Source organism: Pelmatolapia mariae, linkage group LG4 (assembly GCF_036321145.2).
Source record: "Pelmatolapia mariae isolate MD_Pm_ZW linkage group LG4, Pm_UMD_F_2, whole genome shotgun sequence".
Lineage (NCBI taxonomy): Eukaryota > Metazoa > Chordata > Actinopteri > Cichliformes > Cichlidae > Pelmatolapia > Pelmatolapia mariae.
This window is the reverse complement of record NC_086230.1, coordinates 33,902,392-33,920,704: the sequence shown is the minus strand read 5'-3', so window position 1 is coordinate 33,920,704 and position 18,313 is coordinate 33,902,392. Positions and strand designations below refer to the sequence as shown.

Here is an 18,313-nt window from a genome sequence, read left to right as displayed (position 1 = left end):
GTGATGGTGATTTCACAGTTTCTACTGAAGATATCCTACTCAACATGTCAGGGATGAAGAGAGAGAGATGGTTACTTGTGAAGAGGAGTTGGCTTTTGAAGCTGAGGTCTGAGGTAGTGTTGCAACAGCAGCTATTTTGCCTACACCTGATGCAGTTCCTCTTTCCTGTGGCAGGTTTCCAAATGTTGAGACAGGGTCTGTGAGCCAGCGCTGTCATTTGGTTTTTGATCTCTTTTGTTATATTTTGAAGAAGAAGAATGAAGGTTCATTATTTAGTTGCTTCAAGTTTAATCTAGTTATGTTTCTGTTACATCTTCTGGTTAGTCTCATGTATTTCATGTCTGCGTTTCATGTTTCCTGTTTTATTTTGAAGGTCTGTGTCCTGTGTCAGTGTAGTCGGTTTTGCTTCCTTTGTCTTGTTATGTCAGATTAGTGTCAGCTGTGTTTCCACTTCCCCTAATCACCCTTGTGTGTATTTAGGCTGTGTCCGAATTCAGGGGAAGGATGCTTAAAATGCCATATTTGGAGGCAATGACGTCACAGCGACGCGACGAGGACGGTCCGAATTCAAAGAGCACTCAAAATGTGGCGACAAATGTGTCCTACTTTTCCGTGAATTTGAGGGTTAGTCGTGTCCGAATTCAGAGGAAGGACGCTTCAATGCCATATTTGGAGGCAATGACGTCACGGCGACGAGACCAAGGCTGTCCGAATTCAAAGAGTGCTCAAAATGTGGCGACAAATGCGTCCTACTTTGCCCTGAATTCTAAGGATGGTCCGATGTATCCTTCATGTCCTACTATATCCCAGGATTCATTGCGGGTCATAGAGGAGATTTGTTTCTGATAACGATGGTGGTCGAAGCGGGAGAGGAAAACACTTTCAAATGTAAGCATATGAAAATCTGGTTGTACAAAAGTTAAATTGTTATAGTGGTCGTTTTGTTAAGCTTTGGGCATCTGCATAGACATGTTTCTTTTCTTTAAAATAACCGTAAACCAGTTTGTATGGGGGGTCCCGCGATTTTTCATGTATTGCCGCTTACATACAGCTAATTTAGATTTTTTCGAATTGGTGATATGTTGTGGGGAACAAAGACCAAACGACTTAATTTATTAAAACGAGGAGAAAACGATCACCTCTTCACTGGGTGAAGAATTGGGCCGCTACGGCGTGGAGGTACAAGAATAAATCAGTTTACACATCATATTCATATGAGTGCGGTCCTATTAACCCTCATGCTACAGCAGCGGTCCCCAACCTTTTTTTACGCCACAGACCGGTTTATGTCAGACACGGAGCCTTTAAGGTATCGCGGATACATACAACCACATAAAATGATCCGACCAAGACAAAAACTGTGGTATTTTGTAAATATAATAATAAACGTGAATGTGCTGTGTAATTGTGTAACTTTATTAGCAGCGTCCTCCTGAAAATGCGCCAATATTGAGAGTAACATCCTCCTCTCTGCCGCTTAATGCTCTCTGGTCGCTATGGTAACGTGTAAATATTTCTTTCAAAATAAGACACGAAACTACAACAAGGGAAAGACCCAGGGAAACCGAGTTAACGATAAAACCCCTGAAAACCATAAATTTCACAGCGGAGCCTCAACTCTCGTGGCCCGGTACCAAACGACTCACGGACCGCTGCTGTACAGAACCTGTGATGTCCAGACGGTGTTCCTCTGGTGTTCTGCTGTGAAAACTTTTGGGTTTAGGGATTAACATAGTTGCCATGGTTTCCTTTCTTCTCTTATTTGTTGTGTGTGATCAGGACAATTCTGGAGAAGATGGACCTGCAGGGGAAAGTCACCCCCTTGCAGGCCAGAAGACATGAGATAACTTTAAAGAATACAAAGTACGTATGTGTGTTATCAAGAAGATAATTCTTAAGAACACACGTTAATAAATGTGCAATTACTAAGAGTTGTTGTGGTGTTTTTATTTGCCTGCTGTCATTTTTGATTTCCTCTGCCTTTAGGATTGCAAGTATCCAGGCTCAGGAGAGGGGGTCAGTGGGAAGCCCACTGCTGCTACTTGGCCCTGGTTTGCCCTCATGGATGAGGTGATAGGACAGAGACCTTCCATTAAGCCTCTTGTCCAAATGTCCTCTCTCCCTGAGGACACTCCAGGGCCAAGCACAGCAGTGGGTGACCAAAACGACAGCGATGATGAAGCGGCTCAGCCACCTACGACAGGGAGAAAGAGGAAAAGAGATGATGAGCTGCTAGACCTCATCAGAGAGGACATGAGGCAGCAAAGAGAGGCTGAGGAGAGGAGAGCAGGGAGAGGATGGACAGACTGTTTTCACTTCTAGAAAGATTAGTTCCAAAATGAGTTATGTATTGAGAAATTTATTTATTTGAATATATTTGTTACATTGTTATATGTGTTGCATTAGTTTAAAGGTTTTATGTTATTAATAAATTGATTCGAACAAACAGTAATTGTCACTGAACTCAATTTGATTTACAGGCATTTGTAACATGTATGAACATAACGCTAACTTTGAACAGTATTACTTGGATATTTATTTGATAGTAATAAAGTAAATAACAATAACAATTAAACAAGAATATTTCAAATACACAGTATGTAAAGATGAAAAAACAGTATTTTCAGTTGTTCACACAGGATTAACCTGAGTGAGCTGTTCCTGGACCGTTTCTTGAACAACTGTAATAGATTACAGGAAGTCTGGCAGTGTTGCTGAATCTGCCGGAGCAAGATCAGACGTGGATGGGGTGCTGCAACTGAGGTTTGTCTTTTCTGGTCGGGGAGTGGAGAATCACACAGGGTGGTCTGCAAAGAGCTTTAGGATGCTTCCTCCCACTGTCCACTGCATCGTCCATCCACAGGGTTTGCAGGGCTGGCTCAATCAACGGCTGCCACACCACTAAGATGTTTTCAGAAATATGCAAGCAGGAGATGGTGGATGCTATATTATTAGTATAATACTTGTAACTCTGTAGCAGACAACAAAAGATTAGATTCTATATGTTTCAAAGATATTTAGTTTATATATTTTATATGATACAGTACATGTGTAAGAATGACCGATGTTGTGCCAAAAAATGATCGTCTGCCAAAAACTGATTTCCGGTTTTTGCCCTAAACTGATTGCTCGTATTTAACCTGCTATGAATAACTTGTTGGTCTATAATACGTGAAACATATGTCAAATGTTTCCCTCATCAATGATATCAAGTCACTTTGAGCCACCAGCAACATTCCTGTAACAAGGTAGAAGCTGCAATCAGTTTTTGACTTTTATATATCCTTTATTTATCCAGTTCACAAACAATCTTGTTGACATTAGAAATTTATTTTTTAAGAGTAATCTGGCCAAGAGGACAGCAGACAGCGCAACAAATATATCAATTGTACCTACATTATAACCAGAGTTATAAAGATACTTGAACAACAGGTAATTATTGTATATATAAAACCCCTTAGTAAACCATGTTCACCGAAGTCCATTTACCAACATACATAAAGATATTACACATATTACACACAGAAACATTGGAAATCAGTTTTGCCAGGCGAACACTTTTTTGGCACAACGCCGGCAATATTTCAATTATCCGTGTAAATATCTCAGTAATTCCTAAATGCGTGTAGATTAAAGGAAATTATTTTACCTGGATATGATTGTCTCTGATGAGCCTAAGGTACAAAACGATAAGATTTTTCTAGCTCCTCGAGAATTAAAATTGCCCAAACAACGGAGCGACATTTCTGGGACCATTTTAAAGTTTTCGCGCTGTGGCGCTAGCGACCGGAAAAACACGCAAGTAAGGGCGGAGTTGAAGGCTAGGAGGCTGTCCACAGCCCATCTGTTATGTTTGAATACTCATTGTTTGTTCAATAAAGTTTCTATGGAGAAAAAAAGGGGGCTGTCCACAGCCGCTCACTTCCTGACTACCCGTCTGTCTAAGGACACTACCTTGTGACGTAGGTAGGTAGTGTCCTTATGAGCATCCTTCCCCTGAATTCGGACACAGCCTTAGTCTGTGTTTTCTCATTCAGTCTTTGTCAGGTTGTCTGTTATTCCTCGTCATGTTTCTAAGCTGCCATGTTTCATGTCCCAGGTATTTTATTTAACTCATGCTGTCTTTTTACGGTGGCCTAATATAATGTCTGATATTGGGCCACCGTTGTGTTGCTTTAAACAGCTTTGAAAATTGTTATGTTTATTTGTTTAATAAATAATTTTGATCAATAAACTTTCCTTGTTTAAACATGCGCCATGGTGTGGTCTCTCTGTTTGTGACTTCTGGATGTTGGTAAATACAATAAATGAAAAATACATATAATACACATATAATAAGGTACAACAGATTATGGAGTATGCTTCTGCTGTGAGGTCCTGCCTCCGTGTACTTATGCAATTAATCACTGGACAGCTGCACAGGTATGTTTATAAATATGATATTAGGCCAATTTTCTTATACATATTTTGACGTGGAGGTAGAACTGATTGTGAACTGGAAAGGAAAATGCTTATGAACTTGTAAAGTGAAAACATGATGCATTTAAGGTAACCCTTATTCATTTTTATTTAAGAAGAGAATTTGTTCCACTCTGTTTCTTTTCTTGGAGATAATTTCTCCTTCTTTAAAGAAAATCCCCTCACATGGAACAGAAGAGACTGGAGTGCAAAGAAACTGTAGAGATGCAGGTATACGGTCCTGTGTCCTGCAGACTATCAGCTAAAAAGAATAAATTAAATTGCTGCACATTTTGTAGAATAAAATTTTAAGATTATTTTAAACATACTTCTTTTTATTATATTAAATTTCAGTCAAATTGAAGTCTTTCTAAGGTTATTTAATTATATTTATATTATGAAAAGCAGATTTTTGTTTTGTTCAGACATTTTAAGTTTTTCACATTTTCAGATAATTAAAACACACAAAACAAAAGCAAACAGCAAGAACACAAACCCACTGTATTGACCAAAATCCACTCAAAATACTTCCACACGACAGGACCTCCTCTCTTCCTCGTTGGCGCCATGATCAGTGGTTTGCTGTCTCTCACCATTACATCACTCCTCAAATCCCGCGAATGATTCACTTCCTTATAAACCACTGAATCGGTTACGTTCTAAACGAAGCTTCGGACGTCACTGATCACGTGACTCTGGCCAAACGACTCAAGCCTCGACACAGTGCCTCTTAAGCAGTGTGTTGGTTTTCTTGACACATGCGCCGGAGTGTCAGCTTCAAGCGGGCCATCACTAGTGTTTAGTTTCCTCTTGGTTCGCCTTGCCCTTTGTTTTGTAATGGTCACATTCTGGTCTGCATTTGATTTTTCCACAGTACATACAGTCATACAGTCTGCCTCAGCCAGACTGTGAGAGTACCTGCTCACGTCGAAGTAAAAAGGACAAATGCAGAGGTTCATTCTAATCCTCATCATCTCCCTAGGGCTGTTTATAGTTCAGTTTCATTTAGCCCTGATGTACTGTCTCAGTTAATAACTCGTATGGGTATTGTTTTCTTCAGGGAAGCCATCAGTGAAGTTTAAAATTTGACAGACGATGTTGACATTACAGCTGGGCAGAGTGTAGCCGTGTGGAAAAGGGGAGTGAACATGTTCTTACTTTCCACCAGTGGGCGATGAGTTGTTTTAAGCACCTTCTCTGGTCCTAGTAGACAGTGGCTGAAGGGGGGACAAAAAACCCCATGACATTTCTCACAGATGGTGGTCGTTGCATTGACCTTGCGATATTTGCACTGACCCTACTTTTCATATTTCGTAAACTCATCACAAAGCATCTGTGGAGCTCAACAAATTCATGGCAGGGATCGAACATGATGCATGCAGGTCATGGAGATGGTGTCTCTACCTGTTCTGGCAAACCGTCATGCTTAGTGTTGTTAATGCATGTTTGATTTACCACTGCGACTTTAAAATACATGGTGTTAAAAAGTTGCTGAAACAAAGCAGCTCCCAGGCAGAGTTGCCCGATCCTTTTGCATTCACAAAGGGGGCGGCCATCACTGAATATCACATCTGCAACACCACCCAAGAGAGTTCGTGTTGGAGTTCCTGATTATGTTCACAATGACAAGGTTGCACATTGACCTGTGACAAGTGGAGTTGTTGCAAATCTTGCAAAGTCAATGCAACCATCTCCACCTGTGAGAAATGCGATGTGGACCTTTACTTCACCGATGAAATACTGCTTCAAATGTTGGTGTTTGGCTAAACTCTCGAACCTTAAGCCTTAAGCGGCGGGTGGCTGTAGCTCAGGTCGTAGAGTTGGTCACCCCCTAACCAGAAGGTTGTTGGTTTGATCCCAGTCTGTATGCCAAATGTCATTGGGCAAGATGCTAACCCCAGGTTGCTCGCCGATGCATCGATCAGAGTATGAATGTTAGTTAGGTAGCACTGAAAACCTCGAAACGTGATTGGGTGAATGAACAAGTTGTATAAAGTGCCTTGAGTGCTCAGATAGAGTAGGAACATGCTATATAAGAACCAGTCCATTTACCAAGAAGTGACAACAAGAGTTCAAACTTGGTGTCAATATTACATAATTCTGTTCTCTTTTTGCACACTTTTTTTTGCAATATTTTTATAATTTTATCAGGTTTACTGCATAAATCTGATGTTCAGTTTTCTGCAGGATATTTTTCTAGCATGAACATTAGTGGGATGTAAAACAGGATGTAAAACTAGCAAAGTTATGATCATCATGTGTGTTATAAAATAAAAAGCAAATTCTAGCAAATTCATTCCCAATAAGGAATACATTTACAGTGTGTGCCCAATGTGACATTTATGCAACATTACTGATCTCTGACAAAAACTTCAGAATGTGTTAACTTTGGTCCATTTCATATGATTTACATCTCCCATAATTTTCCTGAAAGTAGAAATGGGTCTGGGGGTAACCCTGTATGCTACTGACAGTGTTGGGAAGGTTACTTTTAAAATGTTTCCACTACAGATTACAGAATACATGGCCCAAAATGTATTCTGATAAGTTACTCAATGAGAGTAACGTATTCTGAATACTTTGGATTACTTAATATATTATCATGCTTTTTACAACTACATGAATGTACTATTGCTGTGTGATTTATTACTATTACTGAAGGATACTCGCCATACCAATACCAACTAGATTTTTACATCTTAATATAAAAGGAGTAACAGAAGGTAAGGCTGCACATTTTGCAGCGATCTCTTATTACATTTCTGTATCAGTAATATGGTTTTTTTTGTCTGTTAATAATCATGTGAAACTGCACAAGATTATTTGCAGCTAGCAGCTTGTTAATGCTATCTGTTTCTGAAAGATGCCCTCAAATAAAGTGTATCATCATTATTATTATTATTAGTATTATTATTATTATTATTATCCATCAAGTCTAAAAACATCATGTTAATACGTGGAGAAATCTACTACATCATGTATCACTTTTTGTGTCATTTCCATTGCAAATGTTAATGACAGTTAAAATAAGAGGGGATGGCAGTAAAAACCTGTGACAGACTGGCGACCTGTCCAGGGTGTACCCCGCCTCTCGCCCTATGACAGCTGGGATAGGCTCCAGCGCCCCCCGCGACCCTGAAAAGGATAAGCGGAAGCGAATGGATGGATGGATGGATGGATGGATGGATGGATGGATGGCAGTAAAAACTGGAGCTGTGTCATCACTCGCTGTGTTCTTGACACCCGGCTCCTGTGTGAACTTATGAAGTCCGGACTAGTGAAAACGTGAGTATGGATGGGCGTACTTGAGTATTAGGAAACGGCCTAACAATCTGCTATCAGCTAATGCCAGCTAACAATGTTAGCTCGGTGGCAAGTAGCCTTCATTAATAGTAAAAAAACTCACACAGCAATAGTACATAGAAGATACTGAAGTTTCGCCCATCCCATTTCCAAGTAAGAAATGCATTCCTGCCCGTGCACTGCTGGCTCCGGGTCCACTGTTTAACTGACACCACCAACATTAACAGGACACTTGCATTAGAGCCTCTTATTGAGTGTTTTGTTCGGGTTTCCAGCAATCAGAATCAGATAAACTGTATTAATCCCAAATGGGTTTATGTGGTCCAAGATCACTGAATATTCAGGTAGTTTAGACTAGACTCAAGGTTAGAATTGTTTTTTTTTAAATAGAGTGTTGTCATGATGGGCACTCATGCCGGAGAGTGGCCAGAGGCAGCGTAGTTGTTGTGGTGGTTCCATGTAAAATAGGACGGCTGCCATCAGCCTTCAGCTGTAGTGATTTCTGATGCACTGAAGTTTGTATTTGTTGGGAATTTACCTTTTTATCTTTTATTGCACATTTATGTTTTGCACCTTAATATATAGTTGAGTGCTAAAAGAAAATGCCACACCTATACGCCACAAAGCTGTAGTGGAAAATTCCTGCACACAATGGACAGGGCATAGATTCTCATAGAAGAGGAGGAGTTTTTTTTCCCTTTTTCTCTTCACAGGGAGAAGACTTTGACCGGAAAGAAAATAGCGCTGTGTAAACAACAAAAAATTAATTTCCGACCTGTGGGACTAATAAAGGTTATCTTGACTTAAACCTTGGAACATATTGAAAAATGGTCCTCTTTGGTGACATCTGGTGGACAAAAATATGAAGAGAAGCTAAAATCTACCAATTAAAATGAGCTGCTGCTTTATGTTGGCAGCTTCTGTTTAATACCATGTAAATTATTAGCGTTTATGTTATGTCTATTTGATTAATAAATAATTTTGATGAATAAACCTTCGTTGTTTACACGTGCAATGGTATGGTCTCTCTGTGTTTGTAACTTCTTGAAATTTCTGAATATAATAGATGTGGTTATGTAATAAACCAGTGGATAGGTACATTTCTGTGTAATTTATAAGAACTTATATGCACAGAGTTTTTCTTATGTACATTTGTGACCTGGGGATAGATCTGAATATGAACTGGTAAAATAAAACATATAGGGTTATTCTATTTGGTTTTTATTTTGGAATAGGCACAAAGTCCTCTCTTCCTCACTGGCTGACTGATCACATGACTCTGTCTATACAAACTAGGCCTCGTTCAAAATGCTGTTTTTTGTTTTTTGACACATGTGCCGGATCTTCAACTTCTAACGGCCCATCACAACAAAGATGTATAATTTAAACATGTATCAGACGAAGTTAATCCTCTGGGTTTGTTCAAAATCACTACCCTTTCAGCTTGTTCGTGTCCAAAAGTGGCCACCAACAGATTAGGTCTGTAATTTTTATTATTTCTATGGTTTTTTGCCATTTTTTCTGCATAAAGCTTTTAAGTAACTTCAGTTCTTTTCATAAATATAAAATAATTATTACTTTTTAAATTTTTAACCCTTTAAACACCAGTTTGTTTGTCCACTGCACTAACTGGAAGACAACCTCAAATCTCACAATTTTATATAATTGTATTGCTACTGAAATTTATTGTATTATTAATAGTAGAGTCTGGGACATGTAATTGATTCACATCAACACTGATTATAATGCATTGTTATTTTTTGTGCAGGGAGATCAAAAACATAAAAACTCCCTCTCAGCTTGTTCGTGGCCAAAAATGGCCACCCCCTGTTTACATTTACAAAATGCTATAAAATTCATATATATTAAAAAAAAATTCACTTTCATTGACTTAATTTTTTAAATTGGCATCAGTGCTGTTCATGAAAATCAAAATTACATTCAAATTCAGAATTTTAACCCTTTAAATACCAGTTAGATCAGATAATCCTAGGAACTCATAAATGGAAAAAAAATCATAAAATCCCCATTTTTTTCCAAATAAAACATGCCATCTGATTTATTTTCTAACCATGATGGAGGTTAGATGTATAGCAATAATTAACAGTATCAATGAGTTTTATGCATCTTTGTTTTTTTGTGCAGTGACAGAAAAATAAAAAATCTCCCTCTCGCCTTGTTCGTGGCCAAAAATGGCCACCCCCTGTTTACGTTTACAAAATGCTATAAAATTCATATATATTGAAACATTTTTTTACTTTCATTGACTTGATTTTTTAAATTAGCACTAGTCCTAGTCATGAAAACCAAAATATAATTCAAATTCAGATATTATACTCTTTGAATACCAGTCAGATTATGTATTATTACTACGCTTTTGGGGGAAAATAGCAATAAAGTTCACATTTTTTAGCACATGAATGATGAAACCTAATATTTATTTTTAGTATCATTGCAGGTCAGTACCAGAAACAGTAACAATGATTTATTTTTACTTTATTTTATTTTTTGGGGGGGAGATGAATGGCCAAAAAGAAAATCACAAATGGTGTGTTAGAGGCCAGAAAGGCAATTTAATGATCAAATAACCACTGAAATGACCAATAAAATGATCAAAATTTATATTCCAGTGTGTGTGCTTCTGTGTGCATCCTCATTAGCAGCAAGATGTACTAACCACAGTAGAGTGGTTTTTGTAGGCACACTTTCTACACCTGGTGCAAGGGGCTGCTGGTCCAATCCTGGAGGTGCACCTTTTGCACCTTCTTCTCATTTCGTTGGTGGGGTGTGGGTCACACTCTGGTTCAGACTACTGTATCTTGAGATCAATGGCAGAAGTGGCTGAGAATTAAGGAGAAGGGTGTCTTGCAGTTGTTGAGGTCACCAGCATGTGCCCCAGCTCTTCCAGGATCACTCTTCATTTGTAGGTTGCAGAGCACTCCCCCACTTCAGTGAAGTTGTTTCCGGCGGGACAAAGGCATCGTTTCCCAAGACATCCAGGAGATTGGAGAAAAGAGCCAGCAGCCATTAGTTAGTTTTCCTTCTACAACTCGAGGTGCCAACACCCTCTAAGTTATCCAAGCTGTATTTGTGCCTATTGTAGTCCAGGATTGCTTCTTGCTTTCACGCATCCTTTATTCCCCATTACTGACTGCTGGTTCCCTGTGTGTTGCTGTCAAAAGAAGCATATTCCTCCGTTGCTTTGGCATGTGGGATATCGCCGTGGTAGTTTTAGTGAAGCCAAAGACAGACAACAAAATCTTCCTCTGTTGCAACTGGAGGAGCTGGGGAGGAAGCTCTGGGTTGTTTCCCCTGTGCCAGTTTTCATCTGAGGAGTTCCTCTGCCAAGGTGCCCGAAGTAAAGACGTTGTCCTCGGAGCTCCGTCAGTTGGAGTCTGAACCCCATGCCTTTTTTTACTTCCTGAGAACTTCCAGTGTTGTCATCCAACATGCTATGTATTGCTTTATTCTGGTTTAGGCTCACATCTCCACTTCATCTATAATCCTCCAATCCTCACACCTTCGCCTCCCGTGCAGGTTTGTAAGGGTGCACAGCAGCTAAAAGATCTCCTTTGTTATAAAAAAGTCAAAAGTAGATCTCAGGCTGCTAATGCAGGAAACTGCATACAGGGTGACCCCTAGTTTGATACCAGTTGGTACTGGATTGTGGTGCAGTCTCTCTTCAGTAGTGGGACCCACATGGTTTTCCTTTCATGGTGGATCCACTGAGTCGCCGGCTCCTCGGTCTCAGAAAATGCTCCTATGTTCTTTGGGGGGGGGAGGGGGGGGGGGCTCCACCTCCATGCCCCCCAACCCCAATCCTCCCCCAAAGAAGAGGATTCAGGCACTGGTTAGTACTCATCATCAGTGGTGATGCAGTCAGCCTCTTTGAAGATTGTCCCCTCATCTTCTGGAGAGGAGGTTTCTTCATCTTGGGCAGATGTATTTTCTTCCAGGGCAGAGGACTGCTTGCTGTCCTTGCTCTCTGACCAGATCATATAGGCAGTGCTTGAAGCAGTGATGATCTAATTGCCATATTGCCAGAATAAATGATCTGGAAGCTGTTAGGCTTACTTACAGCAGTAGCACTGACTGCACCTGCATAAACTCCAGGACACGTTTACAAACAGTGTTTGTTGTTGTTTGAGCTGCAGCTGCAGGTTTGAACTCTGCAAAATGTCCTGTGATTGGGTTTTTTTGTTTTTGTTTTTGTTTCTAGAGTTAATATTTTGGGTATGGTATCTTTTTATGAAAAACACAAGAGTAAAAGTGCTTTTAGCATGTGCTTCAAAGCTAAGTTTGACTGGAAGCTCAAAGCTCAATAGCCTGCATCCACAGAAATTCACTGCAGCATATGTAATGTTTGATGCGTCATTATTTATTCCAGTCTACTAGCCACTACTAGAAACTTGGAGTATTACATGAAATTGCTTGTTTGGCCAAAAATGGGTAACTGATGTAATTTGGTTAAAAAAAACAAAAAAAAAAAAACATTAAAAACTACAATTTTCATGTGTTGAGTTTAGAATGAAAGCAATTTTACCTAAATTGGATGATATATTACTGTCAATAACAAGGAATCAAAAAAGGTGGTTATAATGGGTTTCAACTGGCCAAAAATGGCCACAATAGAGCCAAGAGGAACAATTTGGTGAATAGTGAATATTATTGACATTATTAAGGAGCTGATGTTGAAAATGAAAAAAATCCAAAAAAAAAAAATACACACCTTTGGGAAGTTTCATTCCATTTGCATTTACAGAATTCAAATGGTTGAAAAAAGAAAAGTGAAGTGGCCACAAATGGCCAGGATAGAGCCCAGAGGGTTTTAAGAGTTCATCTGCATATTTTAGTACAACCTCTGGAGCTTTACTGCAGATGAGTTCATACTGGATTGTAAAACAAAGAGCGGTGGATGGAGCAGCTACAGAGTTCACTTTTGTTAAACAGGTGGTTTGATGAATGAGTGCTAGGTTTTTCCCAGGAAAGGTTTTAATGGTGATCACAGGAACAGCTGCTGTTTTCACCAGACCTGACCTCACCGTCTGGGTAACGGCTCTGCTTCTTTGAGTTTGCATTGCAGGTCGTTTTTTAGTCACAAATATGGTTAAAACATTTCTAAACTTTCTAAATGATTCATGCTTTTATCTCTTCTTGTTTGGATTATTGTAATGGTCTTTTTACTTGTCTCAACAAATCTGCTCTGGATCGCCTTCAGACTGTACAGAATGCCGCGGCAAGACTTTAAACTAGCACAAACAAGAGGTCACACATTACTCCAGTTTTGGCTTCTCTTCGTTGGTTGCCAGTGAATTTTAGGGTTCATTTCAAAATTTTAGTTGTAACTTTTAGAGCTCTGCACAGTGAAGCTCCCCAGTATATCTCTGACCTGTTGAAACCTCATGCTTCATCCCGAGCACTTAGGTCGTCAGGTCAGAGGTTACTGGTGGTCCCACGTACTAGGTTTAAAACACGAGGGGATCGGGGTTTTTTCAGGCACCAAGGCTGTGGGACTCCCTGCCGTTGTCTTTACGCTGTCTAGACTCCACTGACTCCTTTAAAAAGCAGCTGAAGACATTTTTATATAAACGAGCTTTTAATTAATTTTTTCACTGTTTTATATTATTTTATTTGTATTTCTGATTTTATTGTGAAGCACTTTGTGATTTTATCTTACTAATGTCCTGGATAGTCCTGGCCCTCTTTATCAGTTTATTGCAGAAGCAATCACTTCAGCATAAAAGGTCCTCAGTATGGTCTCGCACATCCCTAAAGACCTCGGCTTGCCCAGCAGATGGAGCCGACTTTGGCCCGTCTTGTACAGAGCATGAGTGTTGTGTGACCCGTCCAATTTATTGTTTTTTTTAATTTTTTTTAAATTTTTTTATTTATTTTTTTAAACTTGTCCCGTTTGGTTCTTTTGCCATCAGAATTATTGTCTAAAGGCGAAGAAAGATGCCCAACGGATTTACTTTACCAAATGGACCATCCCAGCCTTGCCGTAATGGTCCATTTGATTTACCTTTTATTGTTTATTTATTTATTTATTTATTTTTACTTGCTAGATACGGGACAGGGGAAAAGAAAAGGGAGAAAGAAAGAGGGGGGGAAAAAAAAAACAGCGGAGAAGAGGGACGGGGATAAAGGGCAAAAAACAAAAACCAACAAAATAAGCAGACAACAAAAAATACATATATCGATCACCTGAATCACCTGTTGAGAAAGAAAAAAGAAAACAAGAGGAAGAAAACAAGAGTAATAGAATAAACAACATCACAATGATATATGGGAATATGGCAGTAAATATTAAATGTTAAACATTGTTGTGCAGCACGTAAGATCGACAGCGCACAGTGTGCTTTGAGGTAGGAGCCAAAAAGGGTGTAGTTTGTGTGTGTGATCACCTGTGTGTACACCTGTGAGCATGAGCGCGCTTGTATTTAAAAGGTTCCTTCATGTAATGATCTGCTAGAGGGTGTGGGGGGCCACAGTCCCATCCTCCAGGGCATGAAGCAGGTATGGAGGAGATCAAAACTCCAGACATCCAGAGGCCCCCAGAACACAAGAGACAAGGAAGACCAACAGAGGGGCAGCCGCGCCACTGTCCCAGAAAGAGCTGAGGAGAGTCCCAGATGAGGGATCACTCAGCAGCCGCGGAGCAGAAGCCAGGGGGGGTTGCAGTGACGTGCCCGTGAGCTCCGCCGGCAGCCAGCTGTGCCTGAGTGACCGAGCCCCAGGCCGAGAGGCCGAGGTCACCCCACCCCCGAAGTGGCCCGAGCGAGCCCCAGGTTCCAGGCCCCGATAAGCAGCCACCAAGGAGTGAGCCGGTGTGTACCCGGACACCCACCCCCGGACACAAAGAACCACCAACGCACCGATGTCTGAGGGCGTCTGCCACCGGCAGGGGAAGTGGTGGGGGGAGATAGGCCTCCAAACCTTGGAGGGCCTGAGATGTCCCCAGAGAGGTGGCGTCTGATACCCAACCTGACATATAGACACAGACATACAGGCACACACAGATACAGACATCCATTCCCACCCTCATGCTCTCATAGGCAATTACTCCACACTCAACCAACATGGAGACAGACATAAAGAGACGCTGTACACACAATCACACTCCCCAAGCGTACTCTAAGAACCGGGTCTAGGTACCCTTGCCCCTGGAGGGGGAAACTGCACCCAGACCCAGGTGGTGTTACCCTTTTCCCTGCAGTGGGGAGAAGCAGACTGCCCCGACTCCGCAGCAGCAGGGAGGCCCCACACACCAGACCCCAGTCGGACGGCCAACTCCTCCTCCTAGTCCCCCCGCTCCAGCAGGCCGCAGAGACCGGGGGTGTGAGAAGACTCCAAACCTCCCTCTACCCGCTCATATGTAGTGTTGATGTATGTGTGTTCTAAGGTGCATTTAAAACCCAGGAGGGCATGGAGCTACCTGCCAGAGAGCAGCAGGTAAGCGCATAGCCCCTCCTGCTAGCCCTCAATGTCTACGTGTATTTAAAATTGAGAGGTGGGCAACGACGCCAGGGGTGAGGTGTACACCCTGATGGTAATTTGGAGTCCGTGTAGCGTGCCCACCCCCAAGATCCTATATGTATGTGTAATGAGAGTGTGAGTAATGTGAATGTCTAAGTTGTGAGATAAAATTGAGGCAGAGGCAGCCAGAAGGGGACAGAGGGGGGGGATGCCTCCTCTGCACCCTGGTGACACACCCCTACCCCAAGGCCCTGCATGTGTGGGTGATTATGGTGGAGCGGGAAGAGGGAGGCAGCTGGAGATGGGGAGGGAAGAAAGGGAGGGGCAAGTGACCCCTCCCTGGGGCCAGTTCCCCCGCTGACCCCAGTAGGCACCCCCATACTCTGCAACCCGCCAGGGAAAGGGGGCCCAGGCCCATCCAGACCAGGGCCCAGTGCAGCAGCGCCGCCCGGCCCCACAGAGCCCGGGACAGCCCACCCGACCCCACTACAGAGAAAACTGCACCCACCCCATCATCCACTCATCTTCCAGACTACACAAGACAGTAGACGCCCAGGCTGAGATCTTCCTCCACCTCTCCTATATCTCCCCCTCCTGCAAAGAGAATTCCTGAGGAGAGGAAAGCTCCTGCAAGATGTGACAACCTCCCCCACCAGTTGAAGAGTCCCTCAGGTGGCTCGATGCACTGGCGGCGCCCTGCGCCAGGGCTGGGCCCCCATATACCCACCCGCCCACAACCCCAGCAACACACCAACCAGGACCCGAGCCCCCGAGGCCCGGCCAGGGCCCCAGCCCAGAGACGGAGCGCCCCCAGAACCTCACGCCCGTCCCGGACCCACCCAGGGGCAGCCAGGCTACCAGGTCAGTAACCCACGTCCGTCAGCACAGACCCTCCCCTAGCCCCGCTGCACGCAGCCACGAGGAAACCGTCACCTAAGAGCCAACGGAGCCCTTAATTGGCCATGACCGCTACCCCGGGTTGAGCCCCCCAAGGAAGATGCTCCTGGGGAACCCCCCGACGCCCTAAGCCTGTCCCTACCCCCACACCAATCACAACAGTGAAGGTGGGACCAAACTATGACCCCCCACCCCCACTAGGTGATGGAGCTGATCAAAGGAGCCCAGAGCAATTGATCTGATGTGGTGGCAGAGGCTGTATCAAGACTAATGTAATCTAATAGATAATTTCTATACTGGTTAGAATTAAGATTATTTTTATTTTTCCAGTTCATGAGGACTGTTTTCTTGGCTATGCATAGGGCAGTGAAAACCATGTGGGCTATATTCTTTTCTGAAGTGACATTATCTAAGCTGCCCAACAAACACACTAAAGGAGAAGTTGGAATGTTACATTTCAGACACTTCGATAAGTCTTCACATATCTCACGCCAAAACTTCTGAGCTGGTGGACAGAACCAAAGAGCGTGGATATAATTGTCCGGTGAATTGGTTTGGCAGTGTGAGCAGTTGTTGGTAGACGTAAAGCCCATCTTGAAAATCCGATGACCTGTATAGTGCACTCTATGTAGTATTTTGTATTGAATTAATTGAAGACTGGGATTTCTAATTAGATGAAAGGTTTTTAAGCAAATCTGAGACCAGAAGTTTTGGTCTAAGTTAACTGATAAATCCGCTTCCCATTTTGCAATAGGAAGTGATATTGATTCATCTGTTTTAGAAAGCATTCTGTATATTTTGGATAGTAATTTGGGGGTTTTAAGAGTAAGAAATTGAACCACACTTGGTGGTGTTTGTAGTTCAACTTGACCCGGTTTAAATCTCTTTTTTACTATGGATTTAATTTGTTGATATTCTAAAAATCTTTTCTTGTTGATCCCATATTGTGTAACTAGTCTGTCAAATGAAATAAATTCTGTTCCTTCTAGTATATGTTTTAAATATTTGATTCCTTTACCACTCCAATCTGAAAAGTTTATCATATTATTGTTTTGTAATATGTCAGGGTTGTTCCAGATAGGTGTACGTTTGCATGGGATTAATGAAGACTCTGTCAACTTCAGAAACTCCCACCATGCTGTCAGAGAGGAGCTAATGTTGACACTTTTGAAGCATTCATGTCGTTGAATGTTTGAGCTGATAAATGGTAGATCTGAAATCTCTAGATTATTGCAAAGTTCTTGTTCTACATCTAGCCAAGGTTCATCTAAGAGGGTATGTTTTAGCCATCCTGAGATAAACTGAAGCCTGTTGGCTAAGAAGTAGTGCTGAAAGTTAGGTAGTTCTAATCCTCCTTTATCCTTCGTCTTTTGTAGTGTTTTTAAGCTTATACGTGGGGGCTTATTTTTCCAAAGTGTCAGGATGAGGGAAATATTTTGCTGCTACTATTCATAACCATCATCATTATCATTACATTAATCATCATTTCATCAAAGCATTTGTTGAAGCTGTTGGCATTGCAGTGAAACTTGTGTTACAGGTGTTGTCATGATCATATGTTGACATTTGTATTACAGGAGTGGCCATAATCATTGTGTACACACACAACATTAAGGTTAAAACAGCATACATGCTTACAAAACACATATAATACATATAATCTAGGAACAGGCCTGAGCAGAGGCCCGAATGCATTCAGCTTCTTGTTGTAACCTGTTGCAAGTGAGTTTGCTTGGTAACAAGTGACCAAAGATGTGCTAAAAGAAGACAAGTCCATGGGGACTTGAGGGGTCTGAAATCATCGCCATATTTGGAAAGAAGATGCTAGAAAGAGGAACTTCTGTGTCTGCAATTAACTCTAAAAATATTGATCATTGTCTGTACAAGATGCAAATGATGTTCTTAGAAATACAAAAATATGTTATAGAACGCAAGAGGAGGCGTTATACTCCGATGCTATAAAAACCATTCTCTGTGTATTTTTGGAGAAGAACCCCGCAGATGTGATGCTGTGTGCTTCTCCCCACGCGTGTGTTCAATAAACTCATCTGTTTGATTGCATCCTTCTGGGCCTCTGATATTTTGTTTTGGTTCTCAATATCTCAAATCGGGACAGTTTTGGTGCCGTGACCCGGATATTGAGGCCATTGATTCGGTTCTGAAGGTTTTTACGGAGAAA

General features: G+C 41.7%; 1 protein-coding gene and 1 long non-coding RNA gene across 2 annotated transcripts in view; one reads left to right on the top strand and one right to left on the bottom strand.

The window, feature by feature from the left end:
• LOC134626805 (transmembrane protease serine 9-like) overlaps positions 1-18,313 on the bottom strand; it is an 88,166-nt gene that overhangs the window by 16,731 nt on the left and 53,122 nt on the right. The gene's annotated exons all lie outside the window — the stretch shown is intronic.
• On the top strand, positions 733-2,085 carry LOC134626570 (uncharacterized). The gene is made up of 3 exons (XR_010093827.1): positions 733-888; positions 1,780-1,863; positions 1,987-2,085. It is a non-coding gene; the product is annotated as an uncharacterized LOC134626570 (long non-coding RNA).